The sequence below is a fragment of the Oryctolagus cuniculus genome, chromosome 18 (assembly GCF_964237555.1).
Source record: "Oryctolagus cuniculus chromosome 18, mOryCun1.1, whole genome shotgun sequence".
Classification (NCBI taxonomy): domain Eukaryota; kingdom Metazoa; phylum Chordata; class Mammalia; order Lagomorpha; family Leporidae; genus Oryctolagus; species Oryctolagus cuniculus.
In genome coordinates, this window is record NC_091449.1 from 47,192,505 (window position 1) to 47,215,882 (window position 23,378).

General features: G+C 40.1%; 1 long non-coding RNA gene and 1 pseudogene across 1 annotated transcript in view; one reads left to right on the forward strand and one right to left on the reverse strand.

The window, feature by feature from the left end:
- LOC127491316 (uncharacterized) overlaps positions 1-23,378 on the reverse strand; it is a 189,088-nt gene that overhangs the window by 147,043 nt on the left and 18,667 nt on the right. The window lies entirely within an intron of this gene.
- Positions 16,966-17,646, forward strand: LOC100340229 (U1 small nuclear ribonucleoprotein C-like; annotated as a pseudogene).

Sequence of the window (23,378 nt, forward strand, 5' to 3'; positions counted from 1 at the left end):
AATGATGTATTCTTCTCCCAAAAGTTGCAATGGCTATGATATAGTTATTGTCTTGATTTTTTTCTCTACAAAACTTTTTTTAAAGATTTATTTATTTAAAATGCTGAGTTACAGAGAGAGAAAGAGAGGAAGAGAGACAGAGAGATAGACAGACAGAGAGGGAAACAGACACAGAGATTGATCTATCAGCTGGTTCACCCACAAATGGCTAAGGCCATACCTGGGCCAGGCCAAAACCAGGAACCTGAAAATCCAACCAGGTTTCCTAGGTGGGTGGCTGGGGCATGAATACTTATGTTGCCTTCTACTACATTCCCAGACACATTAGTAGGCGGCTATGTTGAAAGTGGAGCAGCTGCAACTCTAACCTGTGCCCTTATGAGATGGTGGAGTCACAGGCACTGGTTTAAGCTGCTGTGCCATGACACAAAGCTTCTCTAAAAACTTTTAGACTACATATCAGTCTTCCATAATTTGAACAGTATAACACAGTTGCTGTTTCTATAGAAAAATGATTTTTAAGTGTATGAGTGTATGTCTCTTGAAAATAACCTTTTGTGGGGTAGGTATTATGGTTTAGTGGGTAAAGAAACTACTGGCAATGCTGGCATTCCTCATGGGCACTGGTTCCTGACATGCAACACCACTTCCCTATTCAGCTCCCTATTAACGCCCTGGGAAAAGCCGTGAAAAATGGTTCAAGTGCTTAGGTCCTTGCCACTCATGTGGGGGACCTGGAAGAAACTTCTGGCTCCTGGCTTTGGACAGTTCCAGCCCTAGTCTTTGGAGCTACCTGGAGAGTGAACCAGCAGATGGGACATGTCTGTCTGTCTCTCTCTCTCTCTCTTTCTCTCTCTCTCTCTCTCTCTCTGTGCGTGTGTGTGTGTGTGTTTCTCCCTCTCTCTGTAATTCTTTCAAATAAACAAATCTTAAAAGAAAGAAAATAACTCTTTGTGTGTCATTGTGTCTGAGTTACTGGGCAAGCCATACAGCTCCTACTGTTCCATGGGATGGCTGAAGGATAAAGGATTCTGAACTCCACTTGCTGTATATGTACTATAGCCATATATCAAAGTAGCAGAAAATTCCACAATATTGTATCTCTCGTGGTTATTGCAATGATACTGGTATGAATTCATGTGCCTTCAATCCACAATGCTCAGACATTTTTCTTTACTGATTTCCTGTACCATCGAAGTGTTTTTTGCAATATGCAGAAGAAGCACTTTTTTATTATACTTCAAATGTACATAGGGTTTTTTTTTAAAATATATATATAGTAATTTAATTTATAAATCTCCAAACTTGCATTCATCTATGTGAAGCATTGTAAAATGATACATTTTTCTCTGTACCATTATAGTTTCACATAAGTTTTCACCAGTTCTATTTCTCTACTATTACTGATAAGCACATAACAATGACTTTATCCTACATATGGCTGGCATTTCAAATAAATGGCTTATATAGAAAAAATATGTAGCCTAGGCAGCACACATAATTTCAATTTATAAGGTCAGGGTGAAAAATATGCCTCAAAGTAACATGTAATTATCCTCCAGATTATTTAAAAGTGAAATATGAGATACTCATGTGACTCCCTTTTGGGACAGATGGCCTAGAAGTACCCAGAACACTATGAACAGAAAACAAAGAGACAAACAAGAGCTTTTAAATATGAGCCTGAAATTGAAAGTTAATAAGCCAGGGGTCCAAGTTGTAGATGCTACAGTGCGGTTGGTCTGCTCATCACACGGACAGCTCTGTAGATCTCTTTGGGCTTAATGCTGCACAGATGTACTTATTCAGTAAAACCTTATGATATAGCAATTACAGAAAAGGATAACAACAAAGCAACAGAAAATCAACAACCACAAACATATGAAAGCATTTCTATTCTGGACAGAAGACACATTAGCCCGACCTTTGTTAAGACTTAGAACGATCCCCAGAGAAAGATGCTATCATTATTTCACTCTGCAGACAATTTTCAAGGAGGTTTAATAAGCTTGTTCCTTGTCAAACCAAGGTCTACCTGATTACAGACTCTGGGTATTTTACCACAAATATTTTAGTGACCGCTGCTCCCAACTCCTAGTTAAAGATAGCAAAATTAGTTTCACAATGCCAATCATAATATTTTATTATGTTTCGTCATTTTATACTGTTAAAAGGAGCTCTCTGGGAGTTGCCTCCTATGTATATCCTTATGCAAAATAAGAAATGGACCATTTGGATTGGAATTGTGGCCAAACACAGAGCTGCAGTAGCATAAACTCTATTACCTATAAAATCATTGTACCCTCAGAATGCTCATTCTTCTGAAGTAAGTATCATAGGTAATGATTCCCACCTTACAAATGAGGACACTGAGGACTAGAGAATTCTATGATTTATCCAAGGTTCCATTGCAAGATAGAAGGAAACATCTAAAAGAACTGATAAATTCTCTAAGTTTCCTGCCAGACCCAATACTTCACACTGTTCATACAAGGGAAATAGGCACCTTCTCTCCTCTACTCTGCTGTCTAATCCATCCTGCTCCTGTCTCTGTCCTCCCCTCCCCACTTCCTCACAATCCTGGAGGTTTGGAAGTTTGTAAGTCATTTGGAGGAGATCAACTTCTCCGGCACCCAGACAGTTTTTGCTAAACAAGCCTGCAGCACAAAAGGCATGGAAAGGATTTACATCTTTGACTCTCCTCCAGAAGATATTACTTATCTTGTACTGCCAGCAGAGTCTCATCTATGTGACATGTGTGACAGTGAAGAATAGCTTTTTGCTACATTGCTGGACTTGCATGGATAACAGAAATCTGGAGTCATTGGTGAAATGAATATTCAGGAACATCTCTGAAAAATCTTCGTGGAGGTGGATAGGTATAAGACCTAATCTTAGGATCTTCAATTCACTGAACTCTTGGCTTCACAAAGAAGCCAAAAAATCAGGAGAGAGATTTTCAACCTTCCTTAAGATCTCTGTGTGTCAAATCTTTCCCATAAAGCTGTGGTTGAATTACATATCATATGAGAAAAGTTTGCTTACAATTTGTTACACTAAAACCTGAACTCAATTGTTCTTTGTAAACATAATTCAAAGAGATGATAAATAATGGCTGTGTATATATCCTAGTAGGGATTTCACAGACAAAGTAGCCAAAAATAATGACTCTTTTCAATTATAATGCTCATTTCATACATACACAAATATAGTTTAATATTTTTTTCTCCAAAGCTAGCATATCCTGCATGGTACAGTAGGAATATGGCCTTTATTATATACCAGTGGTAAATATACCTTCAAAATCCTTAATGCAGAATAGAAAAATATTAATTTAACATATTTTCAAACAAATCCATAAGGAATGTTAACCATTCTCAGACTTCATAAAGTTATTAAATGTCAAAAACATCTGATTTATTTAGCAGAATTATTTGCACTGATGTGAAAAAAACTTCACAATTTTGATGTTTAAAGAAGACCCTCTTAGTTTGTTGTAGTATTTTTATTAGTAACAACAGATCTTTCAAAATTGTACCAAACTGTCAATTCCATGAATATCTGTATAATATTACTTTATCATGTGCAAAAAATCATTTGACACTTCTGTGTTTTGTTATAATGTCTGACCTCTAAATCCAGAGTCTTATTTGAGCTTAAACACTCTTCAGAATGAGACATAAAGTGGAAGTGAACTGAAGGATGCAATCTCAGTAATGAACTTTAGTTTAAAACCCTACTTTGACATATATGAAAATGTGTTAAAAATAAAACACATTTGATAGGCACAAAGATATTTTTCAACAGAAGCAAAAGCATAGTGTCAAGAACCAACATAATATAAATTATTTTAAGGGTCTTAGTCACAGCACATATGTACTTTTCTCCCTTTCAACTCCAATATCAAACACTAACAGTATAAAATGCACTTCAGAATAAATTACAGGAATGTGGGTATATTTCTCATTGAAAAATTTATGTATTCTTAAATGTCGAATATGAGCACATCTTAGATATATTTCCCATGCATATGATAAGCTCACATGCATGATTTCATCTTCAGTCAACTCATCACATGTGGGAACAAAGGATTCAAGAGTTACAGATCTAATAGAAGTAACCACATTCCATTCAAGAAAAAAGGGTTTCAGTAAAAAAAAGTAAAAAAATGTTACAGTAACAAAAGACAGCATTGTTCAAAACTATAGAAGTCTCTATCCATGAACTGGTAAAGAAATAAGTGTGAGGTCAACCTCAGACTAGCTGCAGACCTGAGAATATCATTGGCCCCTTGAAATAAAATGTAGATGATATCAGTGAAAAAAAAAAAAACAATAACTAAAGGATGCTAAAGCAATCAATATTTACCAACTATTGCTGGAATAGCTGAATCTCTAGAAGTCTAGCTAGGGTATTTTTAACAAATCTCCCAAATGATTCTTACCGGCAGTAGAGTTCAAGAATCACCCTCTATGTACAACATCTGCTCCTCTAGAAGCAACTTCCAAATTGCCTGGAAGGGTAGGGAAAATAACCAAAATTTGATGGCCTTAAGAACTGATTAATATTCTAGCAGATTAATGGAAAGAGAGGAGAGTAGGTACACGGCTGTATTCATAAAAGCTCCTTCTTGAGTCATAAAAACATAGAAAATCTAAACTGACCAAAAACTAACAGAGATTGAATCAATAATAATGATCCTCCCAACAAAGAAACGTCCAGGATCAGGTGGCTCTACTGCTGAATTGTACCAAACATTTAAAGAACTAATCCCTGGGCTGACGCTGTGGCTCACTTGGCTAATCTACTGCCCGCGGTGCTGGCACCCCATATGGGCACCAGGTTCTAGTCCCAGTTGCTACTCTTCCAGTCCAGCTGTCTGCTGTGGCCCGGGAGTGCAGTGGAGGATGGCCCAAGTGCTTGGGCACCTGCACCCGCGTGGGAGACCAGAAGAAGCACCTGGCTCCTGGCTTCGGATCAGCACAGCACTGGCCACAGCAGCCATTTGGGGAGTGAAATAACAGAAGGAAGACCTTTCTCTGTCTCTCTCTCACTGTCTATAACTCTACCTGTCAAATAAATTAAAAAAAAAAATAAAGAACTAATCCCAATTCTTTCTTAAACTATTCAAAACAATTGTGGAGGGGGGAGAGGGGGAATCCTCTCAAACTCTTCTATGAGGCCAATATCAATATAATTGCAAAACCAGGAAATGATACAAAAGGAAAGAGAACTATAGACCAATATCCCTGATGAACATAGTGCAAATATCCTTAACAAAATACTAGCTAATTAAATCCAGCAACACATCAGAAAGATCATTCACTAGGGCCACGTTTGGATTCATATTTGGGATGCAAGCATGGTTCAGCATACTTAAATCAATTGACATAATACATCATATTAACAAATTGAAGAATAAAAACCATATGATCATCTCAATAGCTGCAGAGAAAGCATTTGATGAAAATTTTTCATGATTAAAAAAAAAGGAACATATCTCAACACAATCAAGGCAATATCACACACACACACACACACACACACACACACATATTAAATGGGGAAAAGCTGAATGCATTTCCACTAAGATCCAGAACCAGACAAGGATGTTTACTCTCACTATTACTGTTCAGTAGTTCTGAAAGTTTTAGCCAGAGCCATAAGACAAGAAACATAAAAAGATATAAAGGTAAAGGAGGAATTTAGATTATTTCTGTTTGCAGATGACATGATTTTTTTTTTTTTTTGGACAGGCAGAGTTAAACACTGAGAGAAAGAGACAGAGAGAAAGGTTTTCCTTTTTCCATTGGTTCACCCCTCAAGTGGCCGCTACAGCTGGTGTGTTGCAGCCAGTACACTGCACCAATCCAAAGCCAGGAGCCAAGTGATCCTCCTGGTCTCCCATGCAGGTACAGGGCCCAAGCACCTGGGCCATCCTCCACTGCACTCCCGGGCTACAGCAGAGAGCTGGGCTGGAAGAGGAGCAACTGGGACAGAATCTGGCGCCCCAACCAGGACTAGAACCCAGGGTGCCAGCGCTGCAGGTGGAGGATTAGCCTAGTGAGCCATGGGGCCGGCCAAATGATGACATGGTCTTATGCATATGGGAACAAAAGACTACACTAAGATATTGTTGGAACTCATTGAAGTTTGGCAAAGTTGCAGCATGTAAAATCAACACACAAAAATCAGAAACATTTGTATACACAAATAATGCCATGGCTGAGAAAGAACTTGCAAGGTCAGTTCTAATCACAATAGTTACTAAAAAAATGTAAATGCTTTTGGATAAATTTAACCTAGGATGTGAAACATCTCTACAATGAAAATTATAAAATATTGAAGAAAGAAATAGAAGACAAAAGATGCAAAAATCTTCCTTGTATGTGGATTACAAGAATTAATATCATCAAATGTCCACATTAACCAAAGCAATTTACAGAGGAAATGTGATCCAAATCAAAATAACAAGTACATTCTCAGATCTAAAAAAAAAAAAAGATCCTAAAATTCATAGAGAAACACAAGAGACCACAGATAACTAAAGTAATCTTAAATAATAACAAAGCTGGAGGCAGGACAATACCAGATTTCAGGACATATTACTGGGCAGGTATAATCAAAACAACCTGGTTTTGGCACAAAAATAGACACAGGAACCAATGGAACAGATTAGATACCCAAGAAATTAATCCACACATCCATTATCAACTAATCTTTGACAAATGAGTTAAAATGACTCCCTGGATAAAGGTCAGTCTCTTGAGCAAATGGTACTGGAAAAATTGGATCTCTGTATGCAGCAGTATAAAACAAGAACTCTACCTTACACCGTATATAAATATCAACCAACAATGAATCAAGAACCTAAGATGAAGACCTGAAATTATCAAATTACTGATGGAAAACATAGGGGAAACACTCAAGGCCCTGGCATAGGCAAAGAACTCTTGAATAAGTCTCCAGAAGCACGGGTGATATAAATGAAAATAGACAAATGGGATTACATCAAACTAAGAAGCTTCTGCACAGCAAAAGTGAAGGAGCAGCTAATAAAATGGGAGACAATATTAGTAAACCATATATTTGATATAAGATTAATATCCAGAACATATATGAAGCTCAAGGAACTCATCAACAGCAAAACCAATAGTCCAGTTAAGAAATGGGCAAAGGACATGAACAGGCATTTCTTAAAGGATGAAATACAAGTGGACAACAGACACATGAAAATATGCTCAGGATCACCTTCTATCGGAGAAATGCAAATAAAAATGACAATGATGTTTCCTGTCACCCCACTTAGAATGGCTACCATCCAAAAATTTTAAAAATAACAAACACTGGTGAGGATGTGGAGATGAAGTACCCTAGTACACTGTTAATGGGAATGAAACTAATACAGTCATTGTGGAAGACAGTATAGAGATTCCTCACAAATCTGAAAATAGATCTACCATACGACCCAACAACTCCACTTCTGGGAATTTATCCAAAGAATATGAAATCAGCATATGAAAGATCTATCTTTTCCCCTATATTTATAGCAGCACAATACACAGTAACAAAGATACAGAATCTACCCAGTTGTCCATCAAATAATAACTGGATAAAGAAATAATTGGAATACATGATGGAATATTACTCAGGCACTAAAAATGATATAATTGGAGACCATTATGCTTAATGAAATAAGACAGTTCCAAAAAGACAAATATTGTGTGTTTTTTCTGATTTGTGGTAACTAATACATATAGTAAGAAAAAATTTAATATATATGTGTGAAACTGACACTTTAAAATTTGGTTACTGTACAACATGTGGGAACACTGATTTTTCTACAAACTATTTGTTGAATTCTTTATGTAGCAGAGGATTAATCTTGTGATTATAAAGTGAAAAGATGTCACTGAAAAAATTAAAAGAAAAACAGGAAATTAAGAAGATAAAATAAGAGCAAGGGAGGGAGAAAGGTATGGTAGGAAGTATCATATGTTCTTAAAACTGTATTATAGGCCAGCACCGCGGCTCACTAGGCTAATCCTCTGCCTTGCAGCACTGGCACACCCGGTTCTAGTCCCGGTCGGGGGGCCGGATTCTGTCCCGGTTGCCTCTCTTTCAGGCCAGCTCTCTGCTGTGGCCAGGGAGTGCAGTGGAGGATGGCCCAAGTGCTTGGGCCCTGCACCCCATGGGAGACCAGGAGAAGCACCTGGCTCCTGCCATCAGATCAGCGCGGTGCGCCATTGGAGGGTGAACCAACGGCAAAGGAAGACCTTTCTCTCTGTCTCTCTCACTGTCCACTCTGCCTGTCAAAAAATAAAAAAAATAAAAAATAAAAAAAAACTGTATTACAAAGTACATGAAATTTGTTCCCTTTATACAAATAATAAAAAGTAAAAAATTAAAAATCCAAAAGGATGTTCTATCTGTGGAATAGCTTTAAAGGAGTTATTCAGCTTTAGAACACTTAGTGCATTCGAGGTTCTGTAACAGTATCTTCCCTGAAATTCCTGTGTTGAAATCCTAACCCCCAAAGGAAAGGCATCAGAATGTGGGCCTTTGGAAGATAATTAGGTCATAAAGAGTAAAGCTCTATTGGTGGGATTAGTGTCCTTATTAAAAGATCTCCATAGAACCTCTTGTTATTTCCACCAAGCAGAAATCAGCAGTCTGCAACTCAGAAGAGCATCCTCACCAGAACCCCACCTTATACTGGTACCCTGATCTCAGACTTCCAGCCTCCAGAAGTGTGAGAAATACATTCCCATTGCGTGCACAAAAACCAGCTAATCTCCCTGTGATCTTTGTGTGTTCCAAGTCTCTAGGGGTTGTGTGGAGGGTCAGGGCAGGTTACCATGTAAGTGTATCCTGGTAGTAGGAGTCCAATTACTTGAACCCTCATCACTACCTCTTAGGGTGTGCCTTAACAGGAACATGGAATTGAGAGTGTAGCTGATACAGGTGCTCTTACATGAGATGATGGATATTCCAGCTGGTGGCTTAACTACTAGGCCAACTCTGGCCCTGATTTACATTGAGCGTTTCCACACTGATATTTTCAGAAATTACTATGATTCTAGAGAGAGTAGGAAATGGCTTAATATTTTTGGTCATCCATTTTGAACACGTAGACAGCACACAAAGGCAAGACCAAAACCAAGATATGAATACAAATTCTCTGGTACTCAGTTTAGTGCTCTTTCAACTTTGTGTCCGAGAAGACTGACAAGTACATGGAACGGAACCCCACCTGGGAGAGTTATTCTGTCTCAGGTAGGTACTCCAGTCCTGCTGAGGAATCTGGCCCCATAGTCATGAATCATCATCTTTGGAAATTTTGTTCTACTTTCTTATCTGCATAAAATGTCCCCAATTCAAATGTGACTGGAAATCTGCATCTGATGATAGACTGGGAAGGAAGAAGGGAGGACTTTCTTGATTTCTGTGTCTTTGAATACGATGATTAGGAAATTACCACTAAGCAAAACTCATTAGGTCTGAGCATCAACTTTTAGATTATTTATTTTTACTTGCTTTTCTTAGCCAATTTTCATCAAAATAAATAATGGAATTGGTGAGAATATCCGAATGAATGATCAATAAGCAGGTTTCTCAAACATGACACTAATGACATTTTGGACCAAGTGAGCCTTTGTTGTGGGATAGACCTGTGCACTGTAGTATATTTACCAGTAGCCTTAGCTTCTGTTCACTCACTGTCAGGAGCACGAGAATTTGACCCTACTCCAAGCTGCGATGACCCAAAATGGCTTCAGATATTACTAAACATTGCCTGCGGTCACTGCTAATATGTGCCAAGAGCAAATGTGTCTCAATCCACAGGGAATATGCAGTGATCTGAACTGGGCAAAATGTGAATATGAGCTTATTTCTTTTGTTATCAGTACAAAGACCCCGAGATTACTATTAGCTAATGGAGTTAAGGAAATAGTTGTGTTCATTTTTTTAAAAATTTATTTATTTTATTTGAAAGGCAGAGTTACAGAGAAGCAGAGGGAGAAAGAGAGAGACAGAGACAGAGACAGAGACAGAGGAGAGAGAGAGAGGTCTTCCATCTTCTGGTTCACTCCCCAGGCAGCCGCAACTGCTGGAGTTGTGCTGATCCATAGCCAGTAGCCAGGAGCTTCTTCTGTGTCTCCTATGTGGGTACAAGGGCCCAAGGACCATCTTCCACTGCTTTCCCAGGCCATAGCAGAGAGCTGGATCAGAAGTGGAGCAGGGAGGACTCGAACCAGCATCCATATGGGATGCCAGCACTGCAGGCAGCATCTTTACCTGCTGTGCCACAGCACCAGTCCCTGTGTTTATTTTTGACTTTGCTTCATAATGCACGGTGTCTACTTTATGCTAGGAGGTCCATTATTTGTCAAAGAAGGTTTATTTCTAATTTATTTTATCTCCGCCTGTGTTAGAACAATATGCTTTGATTATTGAGTTGTAATTAACTAGCTTGTACAATTTTTTTTTTCATTCCAACACACTCTGCTAATGCTATCTGTGGTTAATCATGGTACTCTGCTTTCTTTCCCTAATCCAAGTTATAGACATCCTCCTTTGTGCTTGCTCATACAATAACCAGTATCTGCTGATGTGATGACCACTGCCTGCTACCTGTTCTGTGCTTTGGTGAGTTGATTACATTTGGATATGGTTGAAAAGAAAGAGGAGCTTAAAATGGTTTTGTACAAAAAAATGCCACCAGCTGCTAAGAGAAAATCCTAAAAAGCTGATTGTCTAGTGATCCTAAATATAGAACATAGGTAACTCCTGGCAATATGCTTGACCATTCTCCAAACAAGGCAACACAGAACTAACTCAAGGTACTACTCCTCCATTACATTAAGTTCCCTTACAGATTCTTCTTGTTCTCCCAAATGCCCTTTTCTAGTTCTTCCTTTGCTACTTTTTCCCATATACCACTTATCTAGTACTTGAAATATTTTTGGCACAGTATAGGCCCAGGAGTTAAACTAGACTGAGTTCTCCCTCATGGTCCATGGTAAAAACTGATATTATAAGCAGCCACAGATGTATCAACAGTTTACTATTTTGTTACAGAAAAGGACAACCAATGGTTCATGATGACCTAATAATTGTTTCACAGAGAGGATAAGGTTTTAAGTCTTACTGTAAGAGTTTATTACACATAAAAGTAAAGGATCTTACCGACTTATGATGTGTCTTGAGAAAAGAGATATGGAAATCCATTATATTTATAGTGAACAGTGTATTTCTCAAATATTTGAAAAAAGGAAGATCAGTGATGTGATCGTTAAATGGAAGAAGAAAGAGTTAGGCATTTTAATACATACCAATATGGACTGTACTTTTCCATTTGAAATTTTCTGGAAGATGATGCAATAAGATATAAAAACTTAAACACATAATTTCAGCACCAAATTACAGGTTCTGAAGAGGCAAGACAAGGAAGAAGAGAATAATTTCTATAATTTAAACAATATTTGTTGAGACAAAAAAACAGTATTGGCATTGGGGTGAGAGTCTGTGAAATCAAATGTTTGCGGCTTTGCAGCTGATAGGAAGTGATGAGGACAGGAGAGAAGATAAGGGCAGCCCCCCAGCCTAAACATAGATGAACTGAGAGAAAGTAAACCAACAAGCCATATTCAATCTTTTAATTTCGATGGGCTGCTCATGTTGGAAATATTCGATATTTATTAATGGTGCAGAGTCTCAGGCTAGAGAACATCCAGCAGACTGGGCTTCCTTCATCAAATTAAAATTTGGAAGAATTCCTGTGATGCCACTGCCTTTCACTTTTGACAATGAAGTTCTCTGAAGCACATCTTCTGCCTCATTCACAGGTTTCTCAAGAGCTCTTTTTGAATTAATTATCTGTGGTATTTCAATGATCCAAAAAAAATTCTATTTTGCTGCTGTACCTGTGAACTTGCTGAAGAGACATCTTCTGTAGAAATACACATCAAATGCTAAATAGACAAATGGGGCCCACTCAGCTTTGATACTGAGGAAATGCAACAGGTAGGGAAGGAAGTGGGCTTAGCCATATTATATTTCGATTGATGATTTTTTGATTATTGGTTGCAGGCATTTGAAAATGTCTAATTTTATCATATTTAAACTGACTCCTTGAGGGTACTTGTGTTTCTTGGTTTAAAAGTCCCCTGCCGACTGGCGCCGCAGCTCACTAGGCTAATCCTCTGCCTGCAGCACCGACACCCCGGATTCTAGTCCCAGCTGGCGTGCCAGTTCTGTCCCGGTTGCTCCTCTTCCAGTCCAGCTCTCTGCTGCGGCCCAGGAAGGCAGTGGAGGATGGCCCAAGTGCTTGGTCTCTGTACCCACATAGGAGACCAGGAGGAAGCACCTGGCTCCTGGCTTTGGATCAGCGCAGTGCACCAGCCATAGTGGCCATTTGGGGGCTGAACCAACGGAAGGAAGACCTTTCTCTCTGTCTCTCTGTCTCTCTCACTGTCTAACTCTGCCTGTCAAAAACAAACAAACAAACAAACCATGCACTCTCTTAAGGGGTACATGGATAAAAAAAAAGTCCCCTGTCAAGGTATGCACATCTCATTTCATCCTCACTTTCTTAGCATAATTTTGTAGTGATGTAACCTTGTGACAGCCAACAAATTCAATCTCTTCATTTTATAGGTACTGGAGAATAAGATAGGTTATGGGGAACCAACTGTGACTCAGCTATGCACGATGACATCTTTTCCCCTTGGTGTTTGCCCACTTCCCACAACAATAGTGTTACTGAATTTCTGTGTTCTCCATTCAGTTGTCCACATCAGAAATAATTCTCCAAGGAAAGGTATCTCAAAAACATTGGATGCAAATTTTCAGTTATTAAAATGCCCTAGAGGGGCCAGTGTTGTGGCCTAGTGGATTAGGCCTCTGTTTGTGATCCAGACATCCCACATCAAATTGCTGATTCAAACCTTGGTTGTGCTCATTCTAAGTTCTTGTTAATACACTTAGGAAAGCAACAGAATATTGAACCCTCATGAGAGACCAGGATGGATTTCCTAGCTCTTGGCTTCAGCCTTGTCCAAATCCGGTTGTTCTGGCCATTTGGGGAGTAAGCCAGCAGATAGATAGATAGATAGATAGATCTCTCTCTCTCTCTCTCTCTCTCTCTCACCTTTCAAATAAATAAATAAATACATTTTAGAAAGATACTCTAGAACTTGTCACTTCATCAAATTGTGTATGTGTGTGCAATATGTATATATCATGACAAAGTCCTAAGTATAGATCAGCAGATACACAAACTATTGTGACAATGTTGCTGGCTTCTTCAGTTTCCAGAAATGTGGTGACTAAGAACATTGAGAACTGACAGAATCAAGTAAATGAGTTTTGAGGCTGCTATTGCCTAGAAACTAATTGAAATCGTGTTTTGTTTAGTTTTGTTTTGTTTCCCATTTAAAGATTAGCTCTGACTGTGCTTCTGAAAATGAAAAGCAGGAAGCAGTACTCTACTCATTGTGGTGTTCCAGGGCTCGTTATGGCCTTCAAGTGATCTCACATGACTGCAGGTTTAGTAAGGAGCAAATCCTATAAATAAGATAAAGTTCCAAACCACTTGCGGCTTGGCTGCCTTGAATTATGCAGAGTATGTAGGATAATCTCCATTTCAGTTTGGCATTGAGGTTTCAGATAATCCAGAATTCTTTGACTCAAAAGCAATATGAAGACTTAACACTCAATAAGGACACCTCTGATGCTTAGTGAGTTTGCTGATTTCCCCTTTGAGTGTATTAACAAACAAGAAAAGCATGACAGAGAAGGCTTACCTTGTAAATAATGGCCCTGTGGCAAAATCTGCCAATGTCTGCACCACCTACATCGGCTATTCTCATGGAAAAGGGTGACTATAAATACTATTCCCCAATCCCTAACATATACTCATGTCAATAGATTTCCTCCTTTTGCATACAACAACAAGATTAACCTAGAAAACTGACTAACAGATGCTCTTGCTTTATCAAAGAAGTTTCAGTAACTTTTAAGAATAAGATGCAGGGTGCATGGCATTGTGGCATAGTGCATAACGCGGCCACTTGCAGTGTTGGCATCCAATATTGGTACCAGATGGATTTCCAGGCTGCACCACTTCCAATCCAGCTCCCTGCTAATGCACCTGGGAAAGCAGCAGAGGATGGCCCAAATGCTTGGATTGCTGCAAATTCGTGGGAGACCCAGAAGAAACTCCTGGCCCTTAAGTTCACATCGGCCCACTCCAGTCATTGAGGCCATTTGGAGGATGAACCAGAGGGTGGATTTAAGATTCTCTCTCTCTCTCCCTTTCTCTTTCTCTCTCTCTCTCCCTCTACCTCTCTGTAACTGCCTTTCAAATACATGAATAAATTAAAAAAAAAAAAAACAAGAATAAGACATAGGGTCAGCAAATCCAAATACACATACTTAGAAAGGCACAGTCCTCTAGGACATACGGAAATAGACAATCATTTGTATCTGGTTTATTTATTTATTTATTTATTTTGATAGGCAGAGTGGACAGTGAGAGAGAGAGACAGAGAGAAAGGTCTTCCTTTGCCGTTGCTTCACCCTCCAATGGCCGCTGCGGCCAGCGCGCTGCGGCCAGCGCATTGTGCTGATCCGAAGGCAGGAGCCAGGTGCTTCCTCCTGGTCTCCCATGGGGTGCAGGGCCCAAGCACCTGGGCCATCCTCCACTGCACTCCCTGGCCACAGCAGAGAGCTGGCCTGGAAGAGGGGCAACCGGGACAGAATCCGGCGCCCCGACTGGGACTAGAACCCAGTGTGCCGGCACCACAAGGCAGAGGATTAGCCTAGTGAGCCACAGTGCTGGCCTTTTTTTTTTTTTTTTTTGTATCTGGTTTTTAAAGAAAGGACTAATCCATACATTGTACTAACAATTTTAAGTATACACATTTAGTCTCTTACAGAGTCCCCAAAGTGAGCCAAATGTCACAAGCAAGAAGCAGGTATGTCTTATTTCACCTAAGCTTGATCCTAGATATACACTTTTGCTTGGAGCTCCGCTGTAGGTCAGTTTCCTATCAGTAAAATGGAAGGTAAGACTGACGTATATCTAAGGTAATATATTGCTATGAACTGCATGTACGCACTAAGAAAATTCATGTTGAACTTGATCCCCAATACAATTGTAATAGGGACTTTAGGATGTGATTAGATCACAAAAGATCCAACTCCATGAACAAGATGAAAGCCCTTATAAAAGAGTGCCAATCCTGGCCGGCGCCGCAGCTCACTAGGCTAATCCTCCACCTGCAGCCCCGACACCCGGGGTTCTAGTCTCGGTCGGGGCGCCAGATTCTGTCCTGGTTCTCCTCTTCCAGTCCAGCTCTCTGCTGTGGCCCTTGAAGGCAGTGAAGGATGTCCCAGGTGCTTGGGCGCTGCACCCCATGGGAGACCAGGAGGAAGCACCTGGCTACTGGTTCGGATAGGCACAGCACTGGCCATAGCGGCCATTTGGGGGGTGAACCAACAGAAGGAAGACCTTTCTCTCTGTCTCTCTCACTGTCTAACTCTGCCTGTCAAAAAAAAAAAAAAAGAAAGAAAGAAAGAAAGAAAGAGTTCCAATCTCTTTGGCCTGTTTTTTCCTGCCATGTGAATGAGCCACCAAGGTGCCACAGCTGGAATAGGCCCTCACAAGACACTGAATACACTGGTGCCATGAACTTGTATTTCTCAGCCTCTAGAACAGAGAAATCAATTTCTAGTACTTCTAAATAACAGTTTCAGATATGTTAACACCTTGATTGGATTGTGACACTCATTCTTAACTCTATTTATCATGGCATTCCATTAGTTAACTTTAGTTCTAAGGCAAACTTTTGAAAATGTATCTGCTGGAGCTGGCACGATGATGCAGTGGGTAAAGCCACCGCCTGCAGTGCCTGCATTCCATATGGGTGCTGGTCCAAGTCCTGGCTGTTCCACTTCTTTTTTTTTTTTTTTTTAATTTCACAGATAGAGTTAGACAGTGAGAGAGACAGACAGAAAGAAAGGTCTTCCCTCCGTTGGTTCAGCCCCCAAATGGTCGCTAAGGCTGGCGCTGCGCCGATCCGAAGCCAGGAGCCAGGTGCTTCCTCCTGGTCTCCCACTCGGGTGCAAGGGCCCAAGCCCTTGGGCCATCCTCCACTGCCTTCCCAAGCCACAGCAGAGAGCTGGACTGAAAGAGGAGCAACCAGGACTAGAACCTGGAGCCCATATGGGATGCTAGCACTGTAGGCGGAGGATTAGCCAAGTGAGCCGTGACGTTGGTCCCCGGCTTTTCCACTTCTGATCCAGCTCTCTGCTGTGACCTGGGAAAGCAGTAGAAGATGGCCCAAGTCCTTGGGCCCCTGAACCCACGTGAGAGTCCCGGAAGAAGCTCCTGGTTTCTGGCTTTGGATTGGCACAGCTCCAGCTGTTGTGGCCAACTGGGGAGTGAAGCAGTGGATAGAAGACCTCTCTCTCTTTCTCTGGCTCTCCTTCTCTCTTTGTGTAATTCTAACTTTCAAGTAAATAAATAAATATTTAAAACAAAAAAGAAAGAAAAGAAAATATATCAACTGAAAGATACTCAGGAGTTTTCAAAGATTTTCATAGAGAGATGATAATCGATTTATCCAATCTCCCGTCTCTTCCTAATAATTTCTCATCATAAAGCAAGACCAGCTTGATCTCCAAAATTCCCTTTGGTGACTCTGATCTCTGCATTCTCCGGCATCTCCATAGCCAGAGTTGAAATCCTGACTCAACTACTTCCTAGTTCTTTCATATTGGTAAATCCTTTTCCATCTTAATTATGTTTTCTTATTTACAAAACAAGGTTGTGCATCTACTTGCAACTCAAGTACATTTTTTTTTTTTTGTCCAGAATCATCAACATCACAGAAGAACTTGTTAGAAATACAGAAGCTTAGGCTTCATTTCCGGGCGGCGGGGAACGGAGTGGCCAATGGCCTGCAGAAGAACATGCCCGAGTTTTACTGTGACTACTGCGATATGTACCTCACCCATGACTCCCCATCTGGGAGAAAGACGCACTGCAGTGGTAGGAAACACAAAGAGAATGTGAAAGACTACTATCAGAAATGGATGGAAGAGCAGGCTCCGAGCCTGATCCACAAAACAACGGCTGCATTTCAACAAGGAAAGATACCGCCTACTCCATTCTCTGCTCCTCCTCCTGCAGGAGCGATGATCCCACCTCCCCCCAGTCTCCCGGGTCCTCCTCGCCCTGGTATGATGCCTGCACCTCATATGGGAGTCCCTCCCATGATGCCAATGATGGGCCCTCCTTCTTCCTGGGATGATGCCAGGGGGACATGCTCCTGGAATGACCCATGGGAGGCCATATGACAATGATGCCGGGGCCCCCAATGATGAGACCTCCTGCCCGTTTCATGATGGTGCCCACTCATCCAGGAAAGACTCGCCGGACAGATAAGGAGAGAGGGGAGGCCTCTTCCTGGCAGTTCTGTATCGCTTGTCCTGCTTCACCGGGAGATCATGGTGCTGTGACTCTGGGTGTTTTCTAACAGCATGACAAAGAAGACTTGCCCCCCTTCTTATCAAAGAAAGAATAGTTTTGGGGGGAAGTGGGATTTCAAAAAGTGCAGTTTTCATTTGTATTGTGAAATGTGAAAATAAAATTGTCAACTCCTTTAGTTAAAAAAAAATACAGAAGCTTAGATTCAGCCTAGGACTTCTGAATCAGAATCTGCAATTTAACAAAAACACAAATGATTCATATATGTATTCAAGTTAGACTAGTGTGCATAACTGTATCTAATAGCAAAAGAATGTCAAATAATTCCTAACTAATATAAGCATTCAGTATCATCCTTATTAACCCAGTAAATATTAACTGGCCATAACCAAAAAAAAAAAAAATCAAGAGAGGGACTTGCATAAATTGGATGATGAAAGCAATACCTTACAGCATTAAAATTCTAGGTGTTTAAAAACAACAAAAATTTCATAATAGTCATCAATAACTAATATTTAAGTGAAGACTGAGTAGAGTTGAAAGAATTAATGTGTATGAACATTTTAGAGGGCAGTGAGGCCTGTTGATGCTATGTCTTTAACAAAGTAAAAAATTATGTAACAGTCTTCCTATTCATGTACTACATATTTTTTCCATCAGATTTAGCCTTCAGACCTTCTTAAGTTGAATTCCAAGTAGATGCTATTTCTCCTAACTATTCTTTATTGATTCACTAAGTGTAACAGATAAAGTCCAAAATTTTTGGAGACCACTGGATGCTCTGGTTGCAATGTTTGTGTCTGCTCAAAATTCATATAATGATATTCTAACTTTCTAAGTGATGGTACTACAAAGTGTGGCCTTTGGGAGATGATTAAACCATCTATGAGGGCAGAATGAACTTGTGCCTCATCTGCCATGTGAGGTTTCAGCAAAAACCGTCCACCCATGAGAAACTGGCACTCATTAGTAACCACATACAGTGACACCTTGATCTTGAACTTCCCAACCTCCAGAACTGCCAGAAATAAATTTCTGTTGTTTAGAAGCTACCCAATCTATGATATTTTCCTATAGCAGCTCAAAGGAACTAAGACAGCTGTTCATTCTCGTCCTTCGTGATTCTCTGCTACACTCTCTGATTTGCCTCCTACACCCTCCAACACATCCACTTGTGATGCATCATTTTACACAGGAAATTTGCATTCTCCAGATGTCCTTCTTTTTCATCGACTGCAGACGTCCTATTTCTTCAAGGCCTTTCTTGAAAGTCACTTTCCCTGAAAAGAAGCCTATGTTTTCTAGGAGGATTTAGCTTTCCATTGCGTCTAATAGAACATAATTTATACCCTCTCTTTTGCTGCTAATTATACTGTGTTGGAACTGTCTGCTCATCTATCAGTTTTCCTTAATAAACTCTGAACTCATTGGGGAAAAATCATTTCCATAGCTGCCTTTGCATCAATGCCTACATTATTATTTGACCATAGCATTGGATTCCAGACTTCGGTATTCCTCAGAAACTCCCAATGGTCTGTTAAAACAAAGGTTGCTGGATCACGGTAGGTCTGGAGTACGACCTGATCATTTACATTGCTGACAAGCTCTCAGGTGATGTGGATACTCTTGCTGTAGACACTTTGAGAACCGCTGACATATGGGCAATTCACCAAAGTTTTGTAGAAAACATGAATTGACAGGGAAGTGCTTATACCTAATGTACCTGACACAGATCTGAGAGCAAATAATTGATCTTCCTATTTCTAATTCCATACTGGTTTTTTGTTTTGTTTTGTTTGTTGTGTACAATGTTGAATGCTTTGTTCCTAAGGACATTTATCATCAATCATTGTGTGGCAAATTGCCACAAATTGAATGGCTAAAAACACATTTACTACAGTTTGGGAGTTCCTCAAAAAGGCAAACAGAATTTCCATACAACCCACAAGTTCCACTGCTGTTAAATACTCAAAACAACTGAAAGCAGACATTCAAACCAATATGTGTGAATACACCCACAGCAAAACTATTCACAGTAGCCAACAGGTGGAAACGAGCCAAATGGTCATTGACAGATGAATGGACCGATAAATGCTATGTATTCATACCGTAGAATATAATTATCCACAGGAAGAATGAAATCCTATTGAATGCTATAGTATTGATAAACCACAAGAACATTAGTTAGGTCATGATGGTCAGACAGAAAGGTCACTTCTTGCATGATTCAATTCGTATGACAAACTCTAGAATACGTAAATTTACAGAGATGGAAACAAATTAGTCGCTGCTAAGGGCTGGGGAAATGGAGCTGCAGAATGGTGGATTAATGATTACCAAGTTTTCTTTTGGGGGATGTATTTGTTTTGGCAATGGATGGTAGTTAGGGTTTTACAACCTGGTTGAATGTACTAAATGTAACTGAATTACATGCTTTAAAAAGCTTAACATTACATTATATAAATATAGCTTATTTTAAAAATTATTTTTAAAACATACATTTTCTGAATTTCCATATGTCTGGAACTTGGAATACTTTAGCTGAGTCCTTCCCTCAAGAGTTCACGATCTTGACTGCAATCAGGGTGTTGGTCAGGCTGCACTCTCATCAGAGGCTTGCCTGGGGAAGAATCCTTTGCCAAGCTCCCTTAAATTATTTGCTGAATTAATTCCCTTGCCACTGTAAAACTCCTGGTTTATTTTTTCTTCAAGGTAAGTAAGAAAACATGTGAATTCTCTTGCCAAATCCCACCCACTTGACTGCATGACAATATGTTTCTGAAGCTCTGTGTCATCACCTAAATCCTTCTTCTATAGTTTACCCAGAAATTCTGTATTCATCCTCCAATACTGACATTGTCCATGCATGCTGTGTCTCATGATGGTTCTGTCAAGAGAACCTATCACTTCCTCTGCTCAAGTTCTATATGTGACATTGAATTATAATCACTGCTTAGAATCTGCCTTCCCATCCAAAATTCTAACTTCTGATCAAGAAGATGATGTATCTTCCTCATATGGAAACTAGTTGACACTCTTTTGTAGAACTGAGTTGGTTCCGTCTGGGTCACCCAAGATGAATTCTCGTCCATTAACTCAGACTCAAATGCTTTGGAATTAGAATTACGACTGAAAAGTCCCTTCACTTTGGATGAGCCACAAATGCTGCCTGTACTCAAGGGGAGAGCATGACACACAGTGTGCCTCACTGAGAGTCACCTTGGAGCATGTATATCACACTAGCTTCTCAATTTGTAAAGTGAAAAAGTAGTACATTTACCCTTAGTTCTGTCATAGGAGTTGAATGAGCACAGTGCCAGCATGTAGTGAATACTTAACAAATATTAGCTACCGCTACAATCATTTACCTCATTTATCATGATGTCAATTATCATTACTTAATTCTTCCTAAGATGTATTTATTGTACCTCTAATAAAGTATTTGAGACTGAAAAAGAAAACCTAATCATCATTATTAGATTCTGCAGCTGAAGAACAGAGACCAAACACACCTGATGCCAGTGTTTCAAAATACATTTTCAGGGAAAAAATAGCATCCTCACTCCTGCAAGGAAGTGACAGGTGTGCTGCTAAGGAGATGTGTGGGAGTTTTCTGAGGATGTCCACAGTCCCAGTGCATCTTAGGGCTTCAGTAGAGCAGTTTTTCACCTGAAAAATGGTGACAATCAAATCAATGGGAGTTGATAGTGCTGTTTGATGCAGCTGCCTGATGGGTGCCTCCCCCTGAGGGTCTATGTAAGCACTTCCGATCTTCCATTTCAGTCTTGTGTTATTTCTTGTCTCTGAATGACTGCAGGAGTTTTTTCTGCTGACAGTATTGGTATATTCTGATCCTCATGTAGCAGTAAGCACAGCCTGAAGGCCTGTGAGGCGGTAGATTTAGCCCATTTCTAGGCAGAGGAAGTCCTGGGATGAGGTTGAGCATGTACTGACTCTAGTAGCAGACAGACCTGAATCTTCTGTTTTTCCTACCACTGTGATATTGTCTCCTTGAGCAATTTAATGGCTAAGCTTAACCTGGGCTTTTCCATTTGTCAAATAAAGTTAGCCATTTCTGTGCTTTAATATTGATTTAAAAAATTGCCTTACATGGGGCCAGTGCTGTGGTGCAACGGGTAAAGCCACTGCCTGCAGTGCCGGCATCCTGTATGGGCGCTGGTTCAAGTCCCGGCTGCTCCATTTGCGATCCAGGCTCTCTGCTATGGCCTGGGAAAGCAGCAGAAGATGGCCCAAGCACTTGGGCCCCTGTACCCACGTGGGAGACCCTGGAGCCAGGAGAAGCTCCTGGCTCCTGGCTTCAGATCATCACAGCTCCGGCCATTTCAGCCAACTGGGGAGTGAACCAGCAGATGGAAGACCTCTCTCTCTCTCTCTCTCTCTCTGTCTCTCCTTTCGGTGTAACTTTCTCTCTGACTTTCAAATAAATAAATAAAGCTTAAAAAAATTGCCTTACACAAACCAGGATCCATTATATGTAGCAATTTTGTTATTATTGTTACTGTTGATTTAATGGTGTTATTAAAGCAACCAACACAGAGCCTGATATGTGGTTTAGATATAAAATAAGGCCAATTTAGGCAAAGAGGTTAATGTTCAAAGCTCAGATGAAGATGACTTGGATAAGGTTAGCTTTCCTGGAAGCCATTCTCGGGGGTAATCTACATGGTTCAAAATCCCTGTGGATTAGCCTTGTAACATGGAGGCTACCACAAACCAGATACTCAGTGTGTCATCTGTGAAATAACTTTAGAACCATCATGAGGATCAGAGTACTTGATCCAATAGACTTCTTTTTTTTTAATTTTTAAGGGTTTACTTTATTCATTTAATTGAAAGGCAGAGGAGGAAACAGAGAAAATCTTCCATTTGCTGATTCACTCCCCAAATGGCTGCAACAGCTTGGCTGGGTCAGGCAGAAGCCAGGAGCCAGGAGCTTCTTGCAGGTCTCCCACACAGATGCAAGCGCTGAAGCACTTGGGACATTTTCTTCTGCCTCCTCAGGCACATTAGCAGGGAGCTGGATCAGAAGTGGAGCAACTGGGACTTGAACTGGTGCCCAAATGTGATGCTGGCACTGAAGGCTGTGGTTTCAGCCACTGTGCCAAAGCACCAGCCCCCATCCAATAAACTTCTTGGCCGATGTCCAGTATACACTAAGTAACTGGGGAGACTGGTGAGATATTAGAAAGGAATAAACAGGGGAAAAGCAAGAGTTTGAAATTATTCCTCTGATTTCTTAATCCAAAATCTTAGCTGACTATCCTGTGATGCACTTTTGAGGCTCTGCACCATTACATAAGCTCCTTCTGTGCAGTCCATGCGAAGAATTTGCATTCATCCTTCAATACCAATACCCTCTATGCAAGTCGTGGCTTGTACATCTCAGTCACAAAATGACCTACCGCAGTCTTTATTTTAGTTCTGCAGACTACAGTGGACTGCACATATTTATTGAGAATCTGTCTTCTCATGCTAATATTGAGTAAAGATGATGATCTTCCTTCCTCACCTGCTGAACAGCTAGCATGACTGTTACTAGCTGCTTAATTAGTATTTATTGTAAAATTAGTGAATTAATCAACGAATGAACTAAAATTAATATTCCCTGACATAATTTTGCAAATCTATTTTAGCCATGTAAACATTTCTGGTGACTGAGAACGTAGCTCCTATTGAAATCTAAAAACTTCCTTGAGTGATAGCTGTAACAATAAGGCTTTTCACCCTCAGGTCTCTCTTTTAGAGCACCTCTTTGATAGATAAACTTTTTTTTCCTGATTAGTCCTACAAAATGCTTTGCACAACTCTGTTTTGATTCATGCCAAATAGCTTCAATAATAACTAAGCTGATAAAAAAACA